The 22659-nt window shown below is 37.7% G+C and overlaps 1 protein-coding gene across 3 annotated transcripts in view; it reads left to right on the top strand.

Moving 5' to 3' along the window:
• Nucleotides 1-22659, top strand: part of TBL1X (transducin beta like 1 X-linked) — a 136832-nt gene that overhangs the window by 38295 nt on the left and 75878 nt on the right. For all 3 annotated transcript variants that reach the window (XM_015639219.3, XM_015639235.2, XM_015639226.3), the window contains exon 2: nt 11172-11279. The gene's annotated coding sequence lies outside the window, so the exon portion shown is untranslated. The remainder of the gene's footprint in view (nt 1-11171; nt 11280-22659) is intronic.

The following is a 22659-nucleotide window of genomic DNA, read 5'->3' as shown; positions in this document are numbered from 1 at the left end:
CCTATATCTTTACAATGATCTAGGTAAAAGGAGAAGGTAATGTTGAAAGAGAGTCTAAAGTGTAACAAAAGCATTCTGTACCTTTAATCATCAGTTTTAGCTTTATTGTAGTTGCTTAACCATCATAAGCTTTATATGATCAGAAGGAATGCCTCACATTTGGTATCTTTAAGACCTTGGATCTGTCTGGATTCAATATGCAAGTTTATGCCCTGGTGTTTTTTATTAAACTCCCTATTTTCTATGTAAATAGCACAACATGCATATGTAATTTTAGTATGGAATGATTCTTACCATAGGATCCTATGACAATTCAGGACTTCAGAAGGTCCAACACCCAGGTCAAAGCAGGGCCAGCTTTAGGGTTAGTTATGGCTATTTAGTTTTGGTCTAGTCAGGAGTCCAAAAATGGAGATTGCACAGAAGTCGTCTTTCAGTAAAATTCATTATCTTTCTAATGCTGAAGACAGTAATTGCTGAATATAAAAATCATTTTTGAAATGCATATTTAAAAGGGTGCTCTTTTTGTAGATCAATGTGTTAGGTCATTTCTGTCATGCTTTTTAGAACAGGCATTTATTTGCACTCCTAAAACACTCTTCATTTTTGCATTTGACTGCTTAATGTGCCATGTCCTTCCAAGTGTACACTTCTTACCATACAAAGTAAGGGTATTAGTGGACTGTGGCTCCAGCTGCTTCATTCTTGGATGATTCCTCTCTTGTCCTCAAACTCTTCTTTGCTGCTTCTATTAAAAGACCTTGAGAATTCAGTGAAGCTATTTAAATATAAAGTTGCTGTACATTAGCCCCTGATTTACAGGGAAGAATCTGTATATATAATAATTTTGACAGTACTTTAAAGAGGTACTGTTCAGCTCAAGAGTTTAAACATTGTCTCAGAGCTAGTACCCAAGAAATTCATCTTCACTAACAATATAGCAAATTTCTTCATAAAGCACACAAATGAAGGCAATGTTTCGTTCTTTGCCTGGCAAAGATTGCTTCCTAGTTAGGAAATTCAGGACCATGATCTGTTTTATTGAAGATAACTAAAAGCAGGAGAAGATTTTTTGACATTTTTTACTGCAGAATGTTCTTTTGATTAGATCTGATGTTTGCTCTGCTCAATACCACTGCATTTCAAAGGAGTATGTGTTAACAGGAGTGTGAAATTCTGCATTTCATGTGAAAGTGTGACTGACAAGTGTTGAGGTTCATATGGTTTGGGGCAACCCTTGCTCAGGATACTGTCTGCCCTTTGTGGGAGTAGAAAATACACTAAACAAAGATGAGACTGGAGAGGAAGAGGCTGTCTTTGAGTGACAGGCAAGTTGACTGGCTGATGTGAGTGTCAGTGTCTCTGGGATGAGTTTTCCAGTTTCAGGCCGCAGGGAATGAGTGGGTGGAGAGTGCATGTGAAACTGAGATTTCTGCTCTGGAGTTCACATGAAGAAATCTCAAACAGCTCAGTGTTTAATAAGCTGCTCAGTACTTTACCGGGTGGTGTAAAGACCTGTGGTTGCAGTTTTGAAAATCAAGTAATGTCCAAGTAGCTGCTGTTCTTTTTGTCCTTTTTCTGAGGTGGTTGGTGCTGCTCCCAAGAACTGCTGGCTGTATCTCATCCTGCTGCTGCTGCTGCTTGATTCACCAGCTAAGTCAGTTTACATCACTGATTTTATTTTACTTACCTATTTCACTGTTAAAAGTCCAGGTATAGGCCTTCTATTCACTCTTTGAATTCATACTGATGTCTGCGTGGTACAGCTTTTGAGTGAATTTCTGAATGTTGGCTGTTGGCTTTATACAAGCATATTTTTTAAGCTCATGTAGAGTACAAGAAGTACAAGTTTCTTGTTTTATTGTTTTTGAACATCAGTATTTTCTGTGTCCATGATGAGAACATCCAGAGGAAATAAACAGATGAAACAATGCTACTACTCTAGCTAGATCCTGTGATTTCAAGCCAGAATGTGGATTACTGACTACATTATAATGGATCTACAAGAAGGACCCCTTTTAAAACCCTCTTTCTTACTGGTGATTGCTAGTTTTGTCACTTTCTGTTTCCTGTCCCATAACTTCTTAGAAAGGAAGCATAAGCATATTGCATCCTAGAGTGATTTTTTTTTTCATAATTTAAAATTATTTGATGAGAATTTAGCATTTTTACAGTTACTTAATTTCCACTGCGTGGCACGTTTTGGAAGACCTTGGCTTCCCATAATTTCAGCCTCTGCAGAGGCTGATTTATTGAAATCTGTCTGGAAATAAAAGTCATGGGGATAAAATGTGTTTCAATACGACATTAGAAAATTCTGCCTAAGAAATTAAGTAAATTGTTTTTGTACTTTTATGAGAAGTCTTTAACGTCTTGATGAGGCTGAGAATGCACAAAGTGCATAGATTTGTGGCAGCATGATGTTCAGTTCATGTCTATTCAGTATAACTCAGATTTAAAACTTCTTTTCTCACCTATTCAGAAAGTTGTACAAGAAGTAAGCAGAATGAAGAAATTTTAGCTTGACAGCTGTAGTCAGGCCATCCTCAGGAGAATACGCTGAAAATTGTCCTCTTATGCAAATTTCTCTTGAAACTTCAGAATGGCTGGAAAACTTCCAAAAATCTTTTTCAGTGTTTTTGTGTTTCCTTATTATTTTTGGCATCTTATATTGCATACATTAAATTTTCATTCATCATAATTTTAATTTTCATCAATCTGCCTGATAGCTCCAGCATTTTATACTTAGTGGTCTAATCAAACAAATAACATTGGTAAGTACTGGGTAGAGAGAAATGAGTTATGTGTCTGATTTTCTCCCCACTCTTAACACCGGTTTTTCCTTTGCAAAAATGTACCAAATAAAGCACAAACCAGAATCTGGGCTTGAGAAATGTTGTTAGTAGAATGGGTCCATAGCGCCAGTGATTCAGTCATCTGTCAGCCTGATAAATGGATTAGTGTAAGAGGTGTTCCAGTGGGGAAATGAAGCCCATAGGGCTTCCAGCTAATTATATTTAAGTTGTTTAGTACTGCTGGGAAGCAGCATCCAGGCAATTACTGAAAGCTTTGATGCAGTGTGCACTATTAGTGTGTGGGTTCAGAAACTCATTACCCTTTCGTGCTTGTGTTGGATGGATTCTAGGAAACTGACATGAAACAGAGAGCAGGAATCAATAACTAGAAAGGCATTTTAGTTAGCTTCTGATCCATTTCCTGATTCAGCAGCTTCTAGCCTAGAGCATTTCATACAATTGCTATAATGTAAGGGGGAAAATGTGACTTAAATGTATCAATTATCACATATATGTACATCTTGTTACAGTGATGTGTAGCTGAGGTTTCACCCAAGACAAAGTTTGAAAAGGTCTTTTAGGGACAAGCTGCTCCTCTAATGCCATGCCACATGTCCAAAGCGCCTGCCCTCTCTGATCCTCCAAAGCTGACTGTAGTAATTTCTCTTGAGGCCTGACCTTGCAGTGTTTATTGATGCCTCCCCAACATGGAGATTGTATTACCATGGTGCCCATGGTATCCCACCTTCAAAATCTCTTGGAAACTACAGCTAACCCCAAACGAAACTGGCGGTATTGGCTGCACGTGTTAAACCTTGTTTAATTGTGCTGGCTCTGTCTTTGCTGTGGGCTGCAATTCACATTCCTGATGCACCTTGAGAAAAATACAGACTTTGGGTCATTCAGATGTGGGAAACAGCACATCCTTTCACTCTAGCATTCTGCAATTGAGCACCTCCAAGGTGTGCATGCGGAAACCAGTGCAGTATTTCTACAACTGGGGGCTAAAGACTTGAAAGTTCATTTCTTAGGTTAGACTGACAGATTTACTCAGGGAAAAAGTGACATGAATTAATCAAAATCGTGTGGTTTTCTTTTTAAGCTTGCACTTGCTTTTAAATCCGGTAATGGTGACTGCTAGGGCAGTAAAGAGGAGGCTGCATTACTTCTTTCCTGTTTCTTCCTCTGTGCTTTTGCCTGAGGTAGAACTAAATAGGAAAATGAGAGTATTACAATTTAATGCTTCTGAAAGGGATAATTCTTTCCCACCTACCTGCACTATCAAAAAATTAATAATTAAGCTCCTTTCATTATGTTTCATCACAACAGTCCTAGATGTGCTGTGAGTTTTGTCTCTTGTTTAAAAAGTTGAGCAGAAATCTCATGAGTTACTGTCAAGAGAGAAGTTTGGAAGTTTGGGGGTTTTTTTTGAAATCTGGACTTGTTAATTAGAAAAATGGCATTTGGTTTTCTTTAGAGTTTGTAAAATAAATGTTGCGCTACTTGATACTAACATATTTCTCTGATAAAAGAAGTATCAGAATTTCTGTGATGAGGCCGCAGCACTCATGAATCCATCCACATACTGCAAAAAATCCTCTTACAGTAGTAAGCACTTCCAGCCTGGTGCCAGGTTTGGTTGTTGACAGCTAAGTTTTTCATAAATCCATTATTATCACTGAAATTTCTTGCCTGTTAAATAATGGTTTATCAACTCGTGCATTTCCTGTGAAACTATTACACATGGTAGAGAGAGTTTCTTCTACACTCAAGTACACAGCTGAAGCAGAAAGAAAGCTAAAGCTGTCAAAGTGTCTGTGCAGGCAAAGTGCTGACAGTGGTAAATGATTTTGAGAATTGATGCTGTCAATTCCAGTCTGGCTCTAAGACCGGTTGGATTGAGTTACTGCTTGGGCTGCTAAGAGTTAATCTATCCTGGGAGGGACCCGTGTAAAATGAGAAGCATAATATAGCCAAGTTAACGAGACAGTGCTCCTGAAATTCTTAATTTCATGATGTCCACTAGCTTTGACAGTTACTTAAGATGAAACATAAGAAGAGTTTCCACCTGCAGTTTTGTTTTCCCTTGAGAGACTTGCTTCAAAGGGGCAGCTCAGGCTCTGTGAGTTGCACCTGAGGACAGCTTTCAAGGCTTAAGTATTTTAAGTTTCTATGGGAAGATGTAGGTTATTTCTGAGGGTATTTTTGTTGCTTTGGCTTAGATATTACCATGGAGGAGCTTTTTGCACTAGTACTATAATGAAGATTTATTTCATTGTTGATTTTCAGATTTTTAACTGACTCGTGACTTTGTTTTCTTCATCAAATCTGGGCATTCATCTATGGTATATTTAAAATAAAAATCTCTCACAGCTTCCTTTAGAGGAAGCAGCTGTGGGGCAATATTAGCTGCACAAGTGCCTACAGCAGGAATATTTAATCATAGCAAGACATTAACTGGTGTTTGTTTACTCTGTAAGACCTTAGGGCAAATTCATTAATATTCAGAGATTGTGTGGGTTTTTCTGAAGAGAGATTGCAGTTCCAGCACATAGGTACTCATTGCAAACATGACAGAGAAACCAAGCATGTTGTGTTGAGTTGTGCTGAAAATGATGGTCCTGCTTTCTGCTCTGTGTGTCTGCAGTGTTATCCAGGATCCTTGTACAGACTAATTGCTGGTCACACCCCAGGGGAGACACAGCTGTGGTTATTCTGCTGTGATTATACGTTCTGTTAATCCATAAAGAAACTAAAACCCCAGCACATCAGCAGGAGTTTGGCAAATGTTGGAATGTTCTCTTTACTGACTGGTACGCTTTTTAGGAATTGCTTTAGAAAATGCATTTCAGGTTATTCTTTGCAGAAGGGTGGCATAATCAATGATGTCCTGTTAGAATCTTCTACATAATCATAGTATACTTCTGTATAGTATAGTATACTCCACTAGGAGTACTTTGAAAATATTGAAGCTGTTTATCAATTTGAAAGAAAGCAAAACATTGTGCACTTGGTATCCTGCATTTCTTTTCCAGAGATAAAATGCAATCTCTGCTTTTGTAATTCAGTGTCTTTTGAAGATGGCTTATTTAGCATTTAAACTTTCCTGTGCCTTTAAAAGCCAGAAGGGAGTGGGATAATAAATTAGTTACCCAATTAATGTTTTTTTCATTATGAAAGAATTAAGAGAAGTATGCTGAAACAGGATACTAATGGTACTGGTTTGGTTTTTCTTCATCTGTATTGTTTAGTAAAAAGAAATAAAATTATTTATATGAAACTATGCAGAAATAGTACTTAAACAGAAATCAGATTGGAAAAAATATTTAAGCAGATAAATGTATTTACAGGAATTGAGTAGAATTCGCTAAAACATCTTCCAAAATGATGTGACTGATTATTCCAAGTTTAAAGCAAGAGGCAAACTGCTGTACTCTTTAGGTGCCCTTACCCCAGCTGCCTGCCCAGCTGGTAATTTCAAGTGCGTCCTATAAATCTGGCCCCCAGTTTCAATTCCCTAAATTCGCTCAGGTGCAGGCAAAAGGAAATCTACATATGAAGCAGAGGATAAATGGCACTGTTTGGTCTGTGGCCCACTAAGGGCAGCCCCAAATTCAGTCCTCCTTTGAAGAGCATCCCTTCACTGATGGTGAAGTGCAGATGGTGCTGTGCAGTTTGTCCCTGACACGCAGCTTGTCCTCTGCCCTGGCCAGGGCAGGAAAGGCCTCACTGCTTTTCTTGAAGTTAAGCTGTCACTTAGGACAGTCACAGGGGGGTTGGTAACTTACTTTGTTCATCAACTGCCTACATGGGAGCTGCTGACAGGGTTTTCCATGTTTTTGCTTCATGGAGATTGTGTCCAATGGAGGAGCTGAGAGACAAGGACATCAGTGAACTTGTTTGCATAGGTTTACTTTTGTGTTTTCAAAACTGGTGCAAATCCAAGGCTAAACCTTGTGTACCAGATTTACAATTAGTAATAAGAAAAGAATTTTTTTAACTTTTAGTTTTTGGTTGATATTTAAGCATAGTTACATTTCTTGACACTCAGCCACCATAGGCATAGATTAGCAACAGCACCAATGCTAGCTAAATTAACACATCCAGTAACTTTCTTATCCGTTGCTAAAGGGGTGACATTTTTAAGCTTGCACACTGTGACACCAGTGTAACATTTAGGCTATAACTTGTTTTTATTTCCTTTTCTTCTTCCCTTGTCCCTTTGCAAGAAGCCCATGCTACTTCTGTGGCCAGAGTGAGGCTGCTGTTGCAGGGAGAGAGCTGTGGGCCACAGGAGCTCCTGGATTTTAGCTGAGGTGGGGAACTGCTTGGTTAACCCACTGAAATACCTCAATATGAAGGTTTTTCTGCCCAGAAAGCTTACTGTCCACAGGGATGGGACTGGCAAGTAGTTAATAACACAAAGCACTGTATTTATTGCTCCATGCACAGATTCAGAGAACATAATTTGTATTGCCTGCCTTCAGCCATCTGACTGATGCCCAAAGTGACCCTTGTGAAGAGAGCTCCTGCCACCAGTTTCCTGTGACTAAGTCCTTTCAGCTCGTGGAGGACAGAAAGCTTCCTAAATTAGAAATCAGAGAGTTATTCCAGCAAAGTTCAGTCCACCTATCTCTGGTAGGACGGCAGTAGTTGTGTGACTCCTCATGGTCTGAAGGCACACTCTCTCTCTCTTTGTGTATGTATATATGCACATGTATGTCACTGAGTATTTGCTGACACCAGTAGCTCAGCATGCACAGTGCTCGTCACCACCCAGTGCTTTAGTTACAAAGCCAGACAATTGGCTTTGATCATAATATATTTCATTTACGAGCAGGAAAGGATGACTATAGCACCTTATCTCCCTTTTTCTGTATTGCAGACTTGGTCTGTCTGTATGAAACAGAGTAACTTTTGTATCACTGCAGGATATCTTGTGTTTTCACAAAAATTCATCTTCTGGGGAAGTTCCACTAAATCTTGGCATCAACAAATGGAGAATTTCCGCATTCCCCTTTGGATAGTTGCACAAATGGCTAGTCATGGGTGATGGAAAGCATGTGCTTTATTTCTCATTTGAATTTCTTGTCAGCTTCCAGATGCTGATTTGTTTTATGCAAACTCTTTGCTAGATTAACAGGCCAGTTGGTACTTAGTATATTCTCCCAATGCAAATACTTAGGTGCTGTAATTAGGTCACCTGTCTTTTTTTGATTATTATTATTTTTTTGTAATAAACTGTACCAGTGGAACTCCTCAGATATTTAATATTAAAGTACTTTCTACACTGTTCTAATCACTTTTTCAGCTGTATTTTGTGATCTCTGATGATGGATTATTTTTCAATTTCTTTGTAAATTATGAAGACCTTATCCTACTATGAATAATTATGGGATGTAATGCTAATAGTACAAATGGAAGTTTAAAAGAACATTTTTGTCTTGCCTACTGTTTATTTCAAAGTTCATATTAGTATTTACTTCTGTATGAAGTCAGATTTGAAGAAATTCTTGTTGAGTAAAACATAATGGGTAGGGCCATATGATACCATATGATTTTGCAGTCATCAATACGTGGATGCTCTCACCGATTCATAAGGGAAATATATGGAACTTTTAATCTTCACTGACACTTATAGGTAATAAAATTATAATAATCATATATTTTTGCCACTAAAATGTCTCTTTCACTTTACTTTTCACTTTCAGTAGAGAGCTAGTATTTGCCAAAAAGTTGTCTTGCAAGGTAACCAAAGCTGGTCTTACCAAGGGATGCGATTAGCTCTTCCAGCCTGTGTTAGCAGTGCTGCCTGCACTGCTGCCTCCCGCCTCTGTAGCATTGTGGCAAGATGAATAGCCTTTAAGTGATCCTGTCACTGATGGAAACCACCAGTGATCCAGTTTATAAGATTAGTAAACAGAACAAATGAAAACATGACCCAACCAGTCTATGAGGATAATTATGACAGAGAGCATTAATAGAATTTCTTCAATAACCCTTATTCGTCCACAGTGTTACAGTAGGAGTATCTGGTATTCTACAGTGACCTTTAAACTCCATGAATCTTGCAGAAGCCTTCATTCCAGATGAGCTAGTCATTTCCCTGGTATTTGACATAAGAGCAGCCTCACTATGTATTAGTTACTGTTATATAGCATAATGTAAAGGTATTAAATAGAGATAATTTTAGTATAATAATACTCTTAACAATTTTCCCATGAGACATGGGAAATCCTCTAATTGTTGCTTGGATTTTCAGTTTTTATATTTACACACAGCTATGCTTCTTGACTACATTGTATTTTGCATAAACATAACATTCTCCACAGGAAAAATGAGATTGGAGATGAGTTGTTGATGCTGCAACCCTGGCAGTGTTCAAGACCAGGCTGGATGGGGCTTTGAGCAACCTGGTCTGGTGGGAGGTGTCCCTGCCCATGGCAGGAGGGTTGGAACAATATAATCTCTAAGTCTCTTCAAACCTCCACCAGTCAATGACTCTATAATTTTTTTTTTTCAAAAAAAAAGGAGATAGATGGAGATATGAGAACAGTCAACTCAGAGTTCCATCTGAGAATTAGACAGGTAATTAGATATGTAGCCATGTAGATGAAGATTTATATGCATTCAGTAGACTCAGAAAAGCTGTGGCTGTCCAGCTGATGTATTGCTAATAGTTTGTGATGCTTCAGTAGGCAAATGTTGTCCCTTGTGTAGTCATTCACCTCCGATTAGGGTAGACGTAACTCTTTCTGAAGTGAGTAGTTGTATTTGGTTAGATGGTGTATTTATGTCACAGTGAAGTAAATGAGAACATGTTGCAGTACTGCACAGTGAAGTAAATGAGAACATGTTGCAGTACTGCAGACTTGAGAATTAGAACTGGACTTTTGAAAGCTTTTCCTGATGATGTGTTTAAATATGTTATCTGTTAAATTGATTCTATAATAAAATGATACTTAATGTATAGCTGTTGTGGTTTAACTTCAGCTGGTCACTAAGTACCACGCAGCCAGTCGCTCCAACCTCCTACTCACCCCAGTGGGATGGGAGAAAAATAAGAAAAAAGTAAAACCATGTGCTGAGATGAGTTTAATAATGGAAATAAGTAATTAGTTAGCAAAATATAATGCTAATTATAATTATTAATAAAGATAATAATGATTAGAAGGAGGATAACAAACTGAGAGAGAAATAAAACCCCCAGAGGACAAGTGGTGTGCAGTACAATTGCTCACCGCCTGCTGACGGATGCTCAGCCCAGCCCCGAGCAGTAACCAGCCCCTCCCAGCTAGCTCCCCCCAGTTCATACACTGTGTGTGACATCGTATGGCATGGATGGGCCAGACCATGACAGCTGTCCCAGCCATGCTCCCACTGCCTTCTTGTGCATCTGCTCACTGGCAGAGCGGAAAACTGAAAATCCCTGACTCAGTGTGAGCACTGCTCACCAACAGCTAAAACATCACACTCTGTTACCAACATTACTCTCATACTGAATCGAAAACACAGCACTGTGTCAGCTGTGAGGAAGAAAATGAACAGACAAATCCAGGACAATAGTTTTAAAAGCTGTCAGACATTCATGTGGAAGAGGATAATTAATTTTAAAAGTCTCCAATGACTATCTCATTTCACTTTACAGCATTTAATTATTAAATTATGTAGACAAAAATTGAGCATAAGACATAAGGCTTGAAACGGAAGAATTAAGAAACTAGCCAATATACATGGTGCTCGAATGGCAAGAGCAGTAAGAAATAAGGCTTTACTCACCATGCTTGTTGCCAGGCTTGGAAAAGTCTCCAAATAGGTTTATTATTGCACAATGCCAGCCTGTCTTTCATGTTTGATTTTCATAAATGCTTGCCTTCAGCATTGCCCCAAAAACATTCAAGAAGGTGACTTCTTTTGCCTAGTTATTTCTGGCACAGGGGTGGTGCTCAATCAGTTTCCCACTGGAGGCTTTCTGAGGGAGCACTTCCGTGTGTCCCACCGTTCTGAGGCAGCGCACTGCCCTTTCAGTCCTGTGCTCAGCAGTGGTTCTGGGTGAACTGCTTGCTGTTGTTATACTTGACCAGAGAGGCTGGAAATTGTTGAGTCAAACTCATAGTATATTAGAATCCTTCCAAGCTCCTGAAAAAGTGCACGGCTTTGCAAAGTTATCAAATGCTGTGTGTCACTGGGGATTGCCCTCACCTCTGATTCTTTTGGTGAATGTGTGTTGGGTTTTTTTCCCCTTACAGTTTAGCTAAAGCTCCTAATCTGGGAGCTCAAACCTTGGTGAATGCCAAAAGCAAAAGAAGTGGAGTGCTTGTGTTTTGGTGAGGTGCTGGATGCTGGTTTGACGGGTGCCTGTGTCTCTCTTTGCAGCCCCCTCAGCTGTCAGATGCGGTGATCTCCATGGTAACTCAAACCCCCAGACTCTTGACAGCAGCCTGCGAGGAGCAGCATTCAGCAGCTCAGGGGTCTCACGACCAGGTAAGCTGAAAGGAATCACCACATAAGAGCTCACCTCCAGTGTGCCACTTCCTGTCCTGTCAGGTTTTTCCTTGGTGAAGTCACCCAGTCAGGTCCTGTGCACATGTGTGATGATGGATTCCTACCAGTGCTGGCACTTAAGGCTGTGGCAGTCCAGCTCTCTTGAACAGAGGCATTTGACAAAAAGTCCGCATTTGTTCAGGGTTGATTTTTAAGATACAGATTGAAGAAGCAAAACAAAGAAGTACTGTACAATTCTTTAAGTTCTTAAGGCTTTGGTCTTAAGTAATTGCTATGGTAGGAAATAAGCCCAAAACATGTCAGCAGTGAGAGCTGTCTTGCTGGTGTACCTACACCACCATCAGTACTGCCCGAGCTCTAACTTCAGGCCTGAGCAATCTTATTCTCCAGCAGTGGATCAGAGACAGCTTCTGTGTTCATGTAACATTCAATGGTTCTCTGCTGCATTTTTGAATTGCTGCTGTGCTCTTTCCACACGAGTTTCTGTGCTAATAGCAGCATGTGGAGTGTTCTGGTTAACATCTTAAGAAGGTACAGAATTCCTCCTCTTTTTTTGTGAATAATGGAGAAAGAACAAGATCTTTGCTGTTTTGGGAAAACAGTGCAGGGACTATATAGCTATATTCACTCTTCCAGTACAACTATTGCTGTGGACTAAGGTAGTATCTCTGGTCTTAGACATTTACATGTGTGGGAAGCTTATTACTCCCTTTTGTTGTCAGGCTTCACTGTCATTTGTATTGAGTTGTTTCTATGCCATTAAGATCGTATGTATTTTTTAAGTCCATGGCTTCTGTGCACTGCTTTTTGGGTATTACCTGCATTGTTTCTTGCTTGCTACACGAGTCCACTTGGCTGTAACACTGTTCCCATCGTACAAAGAAATCCATATTATTCTGGATAACAATTCCACTATCTTTACTGACCAGTTTGACAATTTTTGTGCCATTACTATTATCAAGGGTATTTACTTTTGTGTTATTGATGATAGTCTTAAATAGTGTTGAGTGAGTACTGGATGATTTTATTGGAGAAATGTAGAGCACTTTTTCAATTATTATTTCCTGTTAACAGCTACTTTTTCCTGTGTTTATCTTAATCACATTTGATGATACTGATAATAATTTCTTACTCTGAGTTTTGTGTGGATGTAAGGTGAATGCTGTCCAAAAGTCTGTTTCATTTATGGAGTAATGTCTGCTGATCAGAGTTTGTAACTTTATCAGATGATTGAATAAATTCTCTATTTTATTTAGCAAGCTTCTGTAAAATGGTGTTGACTGGCATCAGTTTTGTTCATGTAATTTCCCAGTGAATTTCTCCTTTATAAATTTGGTGGTTATTTTGCCTGAGATTAGTAATGGCATAGAGCTCTGTAATTACTGAGATCATACTGCTTACCATCCTCAACTATTAGCAGAAAATGCTAGCAGTCTTACTGAATTTCTCTGGTGCTCCAAAATGTATTGAAAATTAGCATCATTGAAATGATCCTCTCACAAACACTTTTAAGACTCTTAAGGCACAAATTACTGCAGTGTACTAATTTAAAGTTATCTTTTAACGATTGTTTTGGTTACTAACAGCCTCCTTATCTTTAAAAATGCTTTTCTTTTACTTAGAAGAAAGTATGTGTTGCTTGTTTGGGGGTTTTTGTGTAGTGTGTTTGTATTCATTTAAACCATGAATCCCAAGTTGGAGGTCTTGTGCTTTGTCATCTTTTCCTATAAGAATTAATTTCATTGGGTTTTCAAGTGTAATCTATACTTCAGTCTAATTACACCCTTAACCCAGAACGGGAGTATAATTTTTTTGCCACAGGTTGCCTTTTTTGGGCTGTTTAATCAATACCTTTGGTGACTGGTGGCAGTGGAGTAGGGAGAGCTCTCCACATTTTCACCTTTGTACTTTCTCCCAAGTGCAGATTTTTTCCCCTGTTTACCAGGCTAATGAACTTTTATTAATTTGCTTGCTAGTAACTAAACTGTTTCAAATACCAAAATGATAATTACACTCTGTGCCTCTGCACTCAATATGTATTGTAGCAATAAAATTTGGGAGTGCCTGATGAGTTACTACTGACTGCATGGCATTTCTAGCTTACTTCTCTCAGATGAATGTCCTTCACAGTTCTTGTCATGTTTCACAAATACATACTTAAGCAGATAATCCAGTTCTCTGATACAGTTTGGTGGTTTGCTTTATCTCAAACTGTCAACAGTATATCCTTCTGGGATCTGCTAGCATGTTATTTGTATTGAATTCAAGACCTTGACATCCTGAGTTATCAGTAATTTTGAGGAATAATAATACTAATAATGTAGAGTGCCATCTTCTATACCCTTTGGCTCTTAGTGGAGGTGTCCCCAGCAGTTAGAATGATAACTATTGTTGGCATGATAGGTGTGACAATGGTAAAAGGTCAGCTTTATCATAATCACGTGGGATATGTTGTATGAATGCACAGGGAATAACAGTAGTTTCACTAAAAAACCTTGTAAAAAGCAAGATAAATCAAAGAGATGAGATGAAATGAGATGTCAAAATGAAAGGTTGTGGAAATTCAGTTTGAAAAAGTAGGAAAAATAAGGTATGCACATGATACCTAGGAAGAAACAGGTCGCCTTTTCCTAGTTTTATGTTTCTTGTATGAATTAGTTACTTTGAATTTAAGAGCAAGATGGATAGGATGTAGTGGAAGGTACTTCAAATGTATCAGTGTATCAACAGATTGCTGTTGTTCAAAGAGCTTGGAAAAAGTGCAGTTTAGGAATTCACAAATGAAATGTGGCAGTGCAAATTGTGACTGTTGGTAGAAGTGCAGAGGCATAGATTAATATAAGAAAATGTTCATTATTTTTTTAAAAGTTTCCAGAACAGTATTTTTTCAGAAACATTCATTTGGTGATTGAGAAGAATGTTCTATTATCCATAAGTCAGCACGGACATACTTTATTTTGAGGAAATATATATCTTCTTTTTGCATAAGAACACTGCATTTTATAGAAAGAAATGAAGAGAAACTATAAACAAAAAGTTTGCTTGCAAATACATGATACAGAAAAGTACCATAATATCCCCATGCATCTTGTACTGTAGCAATTTTTATTATTTTTTTACAGTTACTAATTTTTAAATTTTTAAAAAATTTATTTAGAACTTTATAAGTGACATTGCACAGGCATAGGGTACAGAGACTTTTTCTGTATGTTAACTAAAGTTTCTGTTTGCTCCCACCTAATAATTTTACTGGTCAGTTAGATTTATGGACTAGAAAATCAAATTGCTTTTAAACAATATCCTTTATAATTCTGAGGTTTAATTAATAAACTACTGATTTTGTTTTCTAACATTGTTTTTCAAGTCTTGCCATCAAATAATGTTGCACCTGTGGGTGTATGCATGAAATATTCATAGAGTCGTTATTCTTAAAAGTCTAATGGCATCATAACTGTTCACTGAAAAATAGTTAACTGTTGTAATAATATTTATAAAATAAGCATATTCTAAAATAACATTAATATTTAAATTTGCGACTGTTCCAAGGCTAAAGTAGAGCTTTATTTGTGTATTCCCTGGTATTTCTCTTGCTATTTGGTGAATCATGGTTAACTGAACTCTGATTTTATTAATGAAATATTAATTAGTACTTTCTGGGCTATCAACCAAGCCAGAAAAAAAAAAATTATATGTAGCTAGAACATGGACCTATGTATTTTACATTGTGGTAGAGAGATGAAACTACTATTCCAGTCATGGCTAACTTCTGAAATACTTGCTTTGAGCCTTTCTCTTACACAGTACAGTTTTAAACTACTGCTAGTGGAATAAAAATTATTGTGTTGCCTTTTTTTTTTAAATCCCTTGTCTTTAACATAGCTCAGATTTCAAGGGAGGTTTTGGTGATAGTAAAGGGGATGCTAGCATTCCAAAATGAGGTGGCAAAATGCCTATTCCTTTGATTTTTAAACTAAGCTGGTGATTATTTAAGGCCTTGTAGGACTGAGCAGTGATAATCCCATACTTTACTGTTTTATTTGTAGAGCACATTATGATACCACATTCACTGTGCTAGTCACTTGAAAGTGCATAAGAGATATGCAAAGTGGGAAAAGGCAATTTTTGTTGTAGTCATTAATAAGAATGTATTTAGTTCAGCAGGAGTGCCAGCTGCAGTGAAAGGTTCATACCTTCATGAGCAAACACTGTGCCACAAGGAGGGGGAGGTGGAACTCTGCCTTGCCCAAAACTGCTCCTCTGAGTTTGCCCAGCAAAGGCTTCACACAGGTGAACAGTGCTTTTTCATCCACCCAAAGTCTGCTTAACTTGTCTGGGCAGAACTGCAGAAATCTGCCCGGGTCAGTGAATTCAGCTTAGGCTGCAGCACTCTTGGGAAGCTCAGGTATTTATTTCTTTGGACAGGTGCTGTGAACACACTGTGTGTGTAGCACATTCCAGAGCCACAGTGCCTTCTGCAAAATGCCTGGAATGAGGGACTGTGTATGTGCAGTAAATCAGCTGCTTCCCAAACAGAGACAGGACAGTTTTCCTCTGAAGACAAATAGGATTTTCTGCTTTTTAAAGGTTGATTCAAGAAAAGCTTTTATTTTAAACTGAATTCTTTTACCACATCATGGTGTAGAAATGGAATTACTACAGGCAGTCTAGTTAAACATGCTCCTGAATAATTTGAATGTCTCATGCAGCCATCCACACAAAAGCAGGATGGGTAATATAACTGATTTTCAGTAAGTTGTTAATTAAGCCTTGGAGATGTACAGGATCTGTATTTCCATTTATATTTTTGTATGACCTCGTCATCTGAACTGCTTTGATTTAATGGAAGATTAATATAATTGATGGGTAAACATACTGCTATATAGAAAGTACATGCTAAAAAATTAGACCAAATACACAGATTAGCATCAGTTAATTTCAGAAGAAATTCCATCTGCAAGCAACCTGTAAACATTTTCACCTGGTTGAAACTAGACTACTAGTCTAGTAGTCTAGTCTTCACTCTAAATGCTGAAAATTAAGAGATAAAACTACTACTTTTTTCTCCAAAGTTTACTTAATGTAGTGGTGAAAGTTAAGGTGTAATTCTTTGGTGTAAAGATGTTTCAGGTATAATTAATCAAAATGGATTTGCAAACATGGTTGTCACTGATACTGTGTTTTTACTTACACACTGAGGTCACAGACCTGGCTTTGTAATCAAAGATACCTTGGTCCAAGCTCGGTTTTTTCCACAAATGTGAATACAGTGATTAGTAAAGTTGTTGTAATGGCATATTTGGAGAGTGAATGATCACCACAGAAAAAGCTGAGGTGATTTAAGGTGCCACAGGGCCCACACCTGAGGTGCAAAAGCAGAGCACTCAAGTCCCCCTCCTGTTTTAGTGCAAACTCCATTCCCAGCCAGCTCTTGCTGAAGTCTCTTAAAATGACTAGGATGTTCTAACTTTAAGGAATGCAGTGAGAGATCAGTCAGTCTTCAGTTCTGCTCCAGCTGTCAGGGACAATAAACTCCAGGTAAGGAGCAGAGGCAAACAGCTGCAGCAAGCCTGGTTTTATACCAGTGCCACCATTTGTGCAGTAGGTCTCAAAATATTATTTTATTGATTTGGCCATAGTCTTTGGATAAGCTCTGCTGTGTTCAGACCTTCATATGTGACATAGCTACCAAGGGTTGTATAGTGCTGTGTGTTCTAATAAATGGTTCTGGAGATTGGGTTCATATGGATGGCACCCACACAGAAAATATGGGGGGAACAGGGAAGGCACTCTCCCGAACATCTCCATTGTGACAGAACAAAGTGGGCTTGTAATTTTTGTTATATCTGAAATGGTTAACATTTTTTTATTGGTTGCTCTGTGAGCTACAATGTGATTTAGCAAGCATCCCAAATGTCTATAACATGAATTGTGTTTATCGTCAACCTAAATCAGTTTAAATAAGCTTAGTTCAAGTGATGCATGCACAAATTAATTTTCCCTTTTATCTAACCAGCTTGCAGTCCTAATAAACAGAATAATCAATCATAGCTGCCTTCATCTATAGCATGATTGTATATCTCTGATCAAGGAAATGTAGAATAATTTCTCTCTAGTCCCTACTTAGTTCCCCCTGTAATCAAGGTTTCTGGATATAATGATTCACCTTAATCATTTTTACATTCCTTGATAGAAAAAAAAAATACTTCTTTTTTTTTTTTTTATTTTAGTTTGTATGTTTAAAGGGTGATTATATTTAACATTGTAAAACTAATTTTAAAAGTATAAGATATTTTTATTTCTCCGCTACACAGAAAAGAATGCCAGTCTGACTCAGAGAACTCTGTAAACACAATGGCAATAATAACATGCTTTGAACAGTTTGTACTGTGTACTCATCTTTTTTAGTAGTAGCTGGTTTGAGGCCACTGGCATCTTTCTTACTGATTGAAGTGAGTCCAGGGCTCTGGCTAGACATTTTCTCTCTTCATTGAATTATCAAGTGCCAAGCAAAACCTGAGGTTAGCTTCCTGTGAGATGCTAGAAAAAGCTGAAACAATTAAAACTTCCCTTTAGGTCACTGGCCTTCAAATAATGCTTTAACTTTTATGCTGAACTATTTACACTATATATCAGGTGTCTTTAATAATTTAGTTTTATACGTATATAGTATATCACACATTTAGTAATACCTTTTTCTAGATGGGCAATTATGAAAAATATATAATATGTAAAACATGACATTCATTTACTATCGCATTTTACAGCTTCATAATGCAATTTTGCCATTGGTAACCAATTCTGCCTCTTGAAACTACAAAATGCATCAAAGAAACTTTTTTTTCAGTGGCTTGTCTTAAAATGTGTGTTTAGAATATGTCCCATTAAGTGCAGTTGATAATATTAGGAAAATATCAGTCTGTAAGAAGAAATATTCCTACCATAGTAGTTTTTGGCGATTTCTGGACTGCTTGTTTAGAAATATTGTTCCAGGTCAAGGTATAGCAAGGAATTGACATAGAGATTAATCTTTTCCTCTATATTAAAAATAGAGCATTATTATGCAAAAATATTAATTTTGTTACTAGCACAAAAGAAGGTTGCAGTGCACCTTTTTGAATAAACATTGTAATATGGCCTTAAACAACAGTGTGTCTTCTTGTTCCTTTTGTGATTCCATTCCATGAATACAGATATTAAATATCTTTGGTCATTTAAGGCTCAATAATTTGCTTCAAAATTTGACCTCAAATGCAAATTAATCTCATGTTTAAAAATAAATTACATCAGGTTTTAGAACAATAAACTCATTTTACACTTGTGTTAAAATATTACTAAGTCTGAACTTGGTATCTGTAATGAAATGAGGTCTTCCCAGCCATATTTTCACAAAACATTACCTCAAACATTTCCAGATAAATTATTGCATTCCAATATTTTGGAACATTTCCTACTTTTAAAGAACTCCAGGTTTATGTCAAGCTGTTAATCATAGCTGGATGACTCTGTTTTAAACAATTTGAGTTGATAAATCATTGTTTAGTAGTAAACTGGAGAAGCTGTTTTTCCTTGTAATGTATGCATGCATTTGATTACTGCCTAGAAACTGATAGGTCTTTGTAAATTACCTGCTTAAGAGTAGGCCCAAATCTTTTGAATTTAACCTAGTTAGATAATGTTTTAGAAGTCTGTTGGTACGTACAGTCTTTGCAAGCTCAGAAAGTGAAAATTCTCTCCATTAAGCACATGTTTAAAATTATTCGAAGACCATTAAAAAAAGGAACAAATACTATATAAGTTCTTAAAATAATAACCCTAGGCCTGTGCAGCAAAAGTTAAGGAAGCAAAGCTGTTTATGGTGCCATCCATGTGAAAACTGTGCTCCGAGGAATGGTATCGGTAGATGCGCTTGGGTCTGGGAAGTTAAGTGAAAGAGGAGGAGGGAATGGTCTGACAACCCTGGCTGGGGGTACTAAGCCTGGGGATCCCATGAATTTCTCTTCTTCATAGAGGTTTGATTAGCTAGTGTGCCCAAAATCAAAAAAGATGGGGAAAAACACCTTGGTATTAGGCCTACTGTTACTGCCAATTACCAGTTTTGTATAAATACAGATTTACCAATTCTTCTTTCTATTTTTTTCCTATAAATTAACCATCTTTCTTTATATTAACTTCTTCCATCAAAATCGTGTTGTGAGAATTTGCAAAATCTCCTTACACAGTTTCCATTTATCTTGTGGATATTATTTCAATCCTTCCCCTAAGTTTTTGTGGTGGAGACAGAGCTCTCTTTTTGGTCATCTGTCCTGTAATCAGTGCACGCTCTTGCCTTGCATACAGCAGCTCACATAAAGAGTATGTCAGCTTTGTTGGAGTCCAGGCTCTTGGCACATGTTTTCTCTTGACTCTTAAGTCAGGTTTGGGTTAGGACTTCACAGGAGAGTGAGCATCAAGAACTCACTGATAGGTAATGGTCTGCATCATTATATTATGATTTGTGTTCCTAATATTTTGACACAAGAATATTGGAGACAAATGAGTTTGCATTTGTATTGATTTAAACCATTGTTGCTATGCAGCAGAAGAATTGTATGTCCCTTTGAAAGAGAGAGCAAAATAGGAGTGGCCCTGTTTTTACAGGGATAGAGAAAATCAAATTTATGGTATTCTGGCAAGTCTGTTACTCCTGGAGTGGATTTGTTGATGAAATCTTTCAGGTGTATGGTTTTTGCTGTGGCTTTGTCCCATTTGCTGGAGTTAACTGCTAAAGTCAGCCCCAGGGCTTGTTTACATAATTGTAATAATGCTTTTCAGTCACTCTGGAGAGAGTTTACACAGCAGATTTTATTCATTGTGTGATTTCTTAGGGTTCTTGAACTTGCTTCATTTTCTGCACTGAACTTTTTTTTTTTGTCTTGAGAAGATACCAGAAGCTTAAACTGTGTGATTTTCCTAAAACCCTTGTAAGTACAGCAGGTCTCAGTCTCCTCTGAAGGTGTCACCTCGGAAGGCAGGTGCAGAGCTGTTTACCACAGTCAGACGTGATCGCACCGTTCTAAATTAAATCTACCCAAGATGGTTAGCAGGGAGCTAATCAAATCACTTGCACCATTTGATCTGCTCCCATCGCCTTTCATTACCAAAGCTCATTTAAACTGCTTTAGACTAGAACTGAACTGATAAAACAGATAAATTCATACATATGTGATCATGTTTTCCTGCTCTTGTCTTCGGTATTATCTGAGCCTAAAAACTAGGCATAAAACAGCCTAAAACAAACACCAGTTTATCATATACTGTACCTTTCATCTGAATGGTTCTGCTAATTTAGCCACTCTCAGTTTTGTTTTGAACAATGCAGGATAGCTTTTCATTACCGTGTAGTATTTTTAACTAATATAGCAGGTAAAAAATTAACATTCTGCCCTTAGAATTACCTCATTTCCTTATGCGTAATAGGCAATATGTAATAAGTTGTTGGGGCATTGCTTTTAAAGCAGTGTTGTTTTTTTCCCATAGTAATTTAACACTTGAAAACAACAGTCATTTCCTGTGGATGGTGTGTAATCTCTACATAATTAATTGGCTTTTCAGCCTAGTAATGGAATAAAAGCAGCTGATACTGTGTTCCCCCATCCCCAGTTGTATTATACCAGATCAGTAGGGTGAATCCTAACTAAACAGACCTGGAAGCAGAGAAGAACTGGACTGTTAGGAGAATTCTTATGAACCTCTTTCTTCCCCTGCACATTTGAAAAGCTGTCATTTTTAGTTTTGGTTTACTCATCAGTGATATTCAATTGTCAGTAATTCATCCTCAGGTCTGAGTTGTGCTGTTGTGTCTGTGCCATCTGCAATACCTTTGATCTGGCAGCTATGGAAATTGGGTGATTGAAGGTAAAGTAGTCACTGGAACTTGATTCCTGATTAGTTTTGGAGGCATTTTTAATGCTTTTTCATCTAATTAGTAAATCACTACTTAAATTAGGCCCACCAAGCTGAAACAGAGGTAAAAATATGAGGTTAAGACTTAAAGCAAGATGTAGTTGCATACTGTATGTAGTACAGATAGGATTTTGCAGAAGCTTGAGGCTTGGGAAAGGATTGTCAGGGTGCCTCTTTTTTCCAAGTGAAATTACTTACCTCTCAGAGCTGGCAGGACAATTGAAGTATTTCTGAATACATAAAAGAATTGGGAGGAAGGGGAGCAATTACAAAATGTTTTTTTGTGTGCTGTGCTTAATGGTGACTTATCTTCTGAAAGATTTGGTCAAATGTTGAGCATAAGAAAATGAACTTAGTCCCCTCATGTTTAAAGGGTATTTGATTACATTGAAAGCTAAATTATGGGTTTGAATTTGCATACAGATTTTGGAAAGTAATAACATAGCTTCCAGCTGAGATGTCTTTCATATATGAGTGTCTCCCCCAAATACTGGTGCACATGGTAACAAGGGAGTGTGTGCTGCATTTTTGACTATGAGTGACAGTCCATGCTGATAAAAGACAGTCCGATCTAACTGAGTCACCTTCCCTGTGAAACAGACAAATGGTTGAGTAAGCTGTCAGATACAGCTATTCATATCTATGGCAACAACACTGCAAAAAGCGGTATTGAAGCTTTATCCCTGCAAATTAGAGTTAATTTCACCTTGACACAACTTATTAGCAGTAATGTGCAAGAAAAAAAGCTGCAGCAGGTTGACCTTTGGTTTACTGAAGTCAATTTTATTCCCACTGACTATGGCAGTAATATAATGAAGAGCAGCATAAAATCCCAAGTCTGTAATACTTTGTTCAAAAGGCTTTGCAGGTCATACAGCAAGAAGTGCAAAACCTGGCCAGAAAGGCCACAGTGCTGTATTAAATCTGCCCAACCCAGTGCATTAAATCTTGCTGAGCTCCCCACAGTGGAGTTCTACCATTCCATAAGTGTCCTGCAGCCTCCTGGGGTCACCTGCACTGTGGTGACAGCTGGGACTCTCCAGGCCTCCAGCTTCTGGCTGTCAGGCTCTACAGGGGTTTCAGCAAGGAACAACTTATAATGTATATGAGTACCATTATTGTACACTTAGACTTCATGATCCTAAAGGTCTTTTCCAAATTAAATGATTATTTTATTTCACCTACTGCTTTCAACTCCAGATCTTCTAGTGCCTACTGTAAAAACTGAGTGTGAATTTTTTGTGTATTTTTTATGCTACTAATATTTCCAAATTTAACCACTCACTCTTTCAATGGTAGACGTGAAAAGTGACTGCTATCAAAAGTAGGCAGATGACAGTGATCATCATATCTTTTTTTCACTTTTATTCTTTTATTTTACTGTCACCTATCTAATTAATGCTACTTGGGATAGAGG

Source organism: Parus major, chromosome 1 (genome assembly GCF_001522545.3).
Source record: "Parus major isolate Abel chromosome 1, Parus_major1.1, whole genome shotgun sequence".
Lineage (NCBI taxonomy): Eukaryota > Metazoa > Chordata > Aves > Passeriformes > Paridae > Parus > Parus major.
This window is presented reverse-complemented; position numbering and strand designations above follow the sequence as displayed.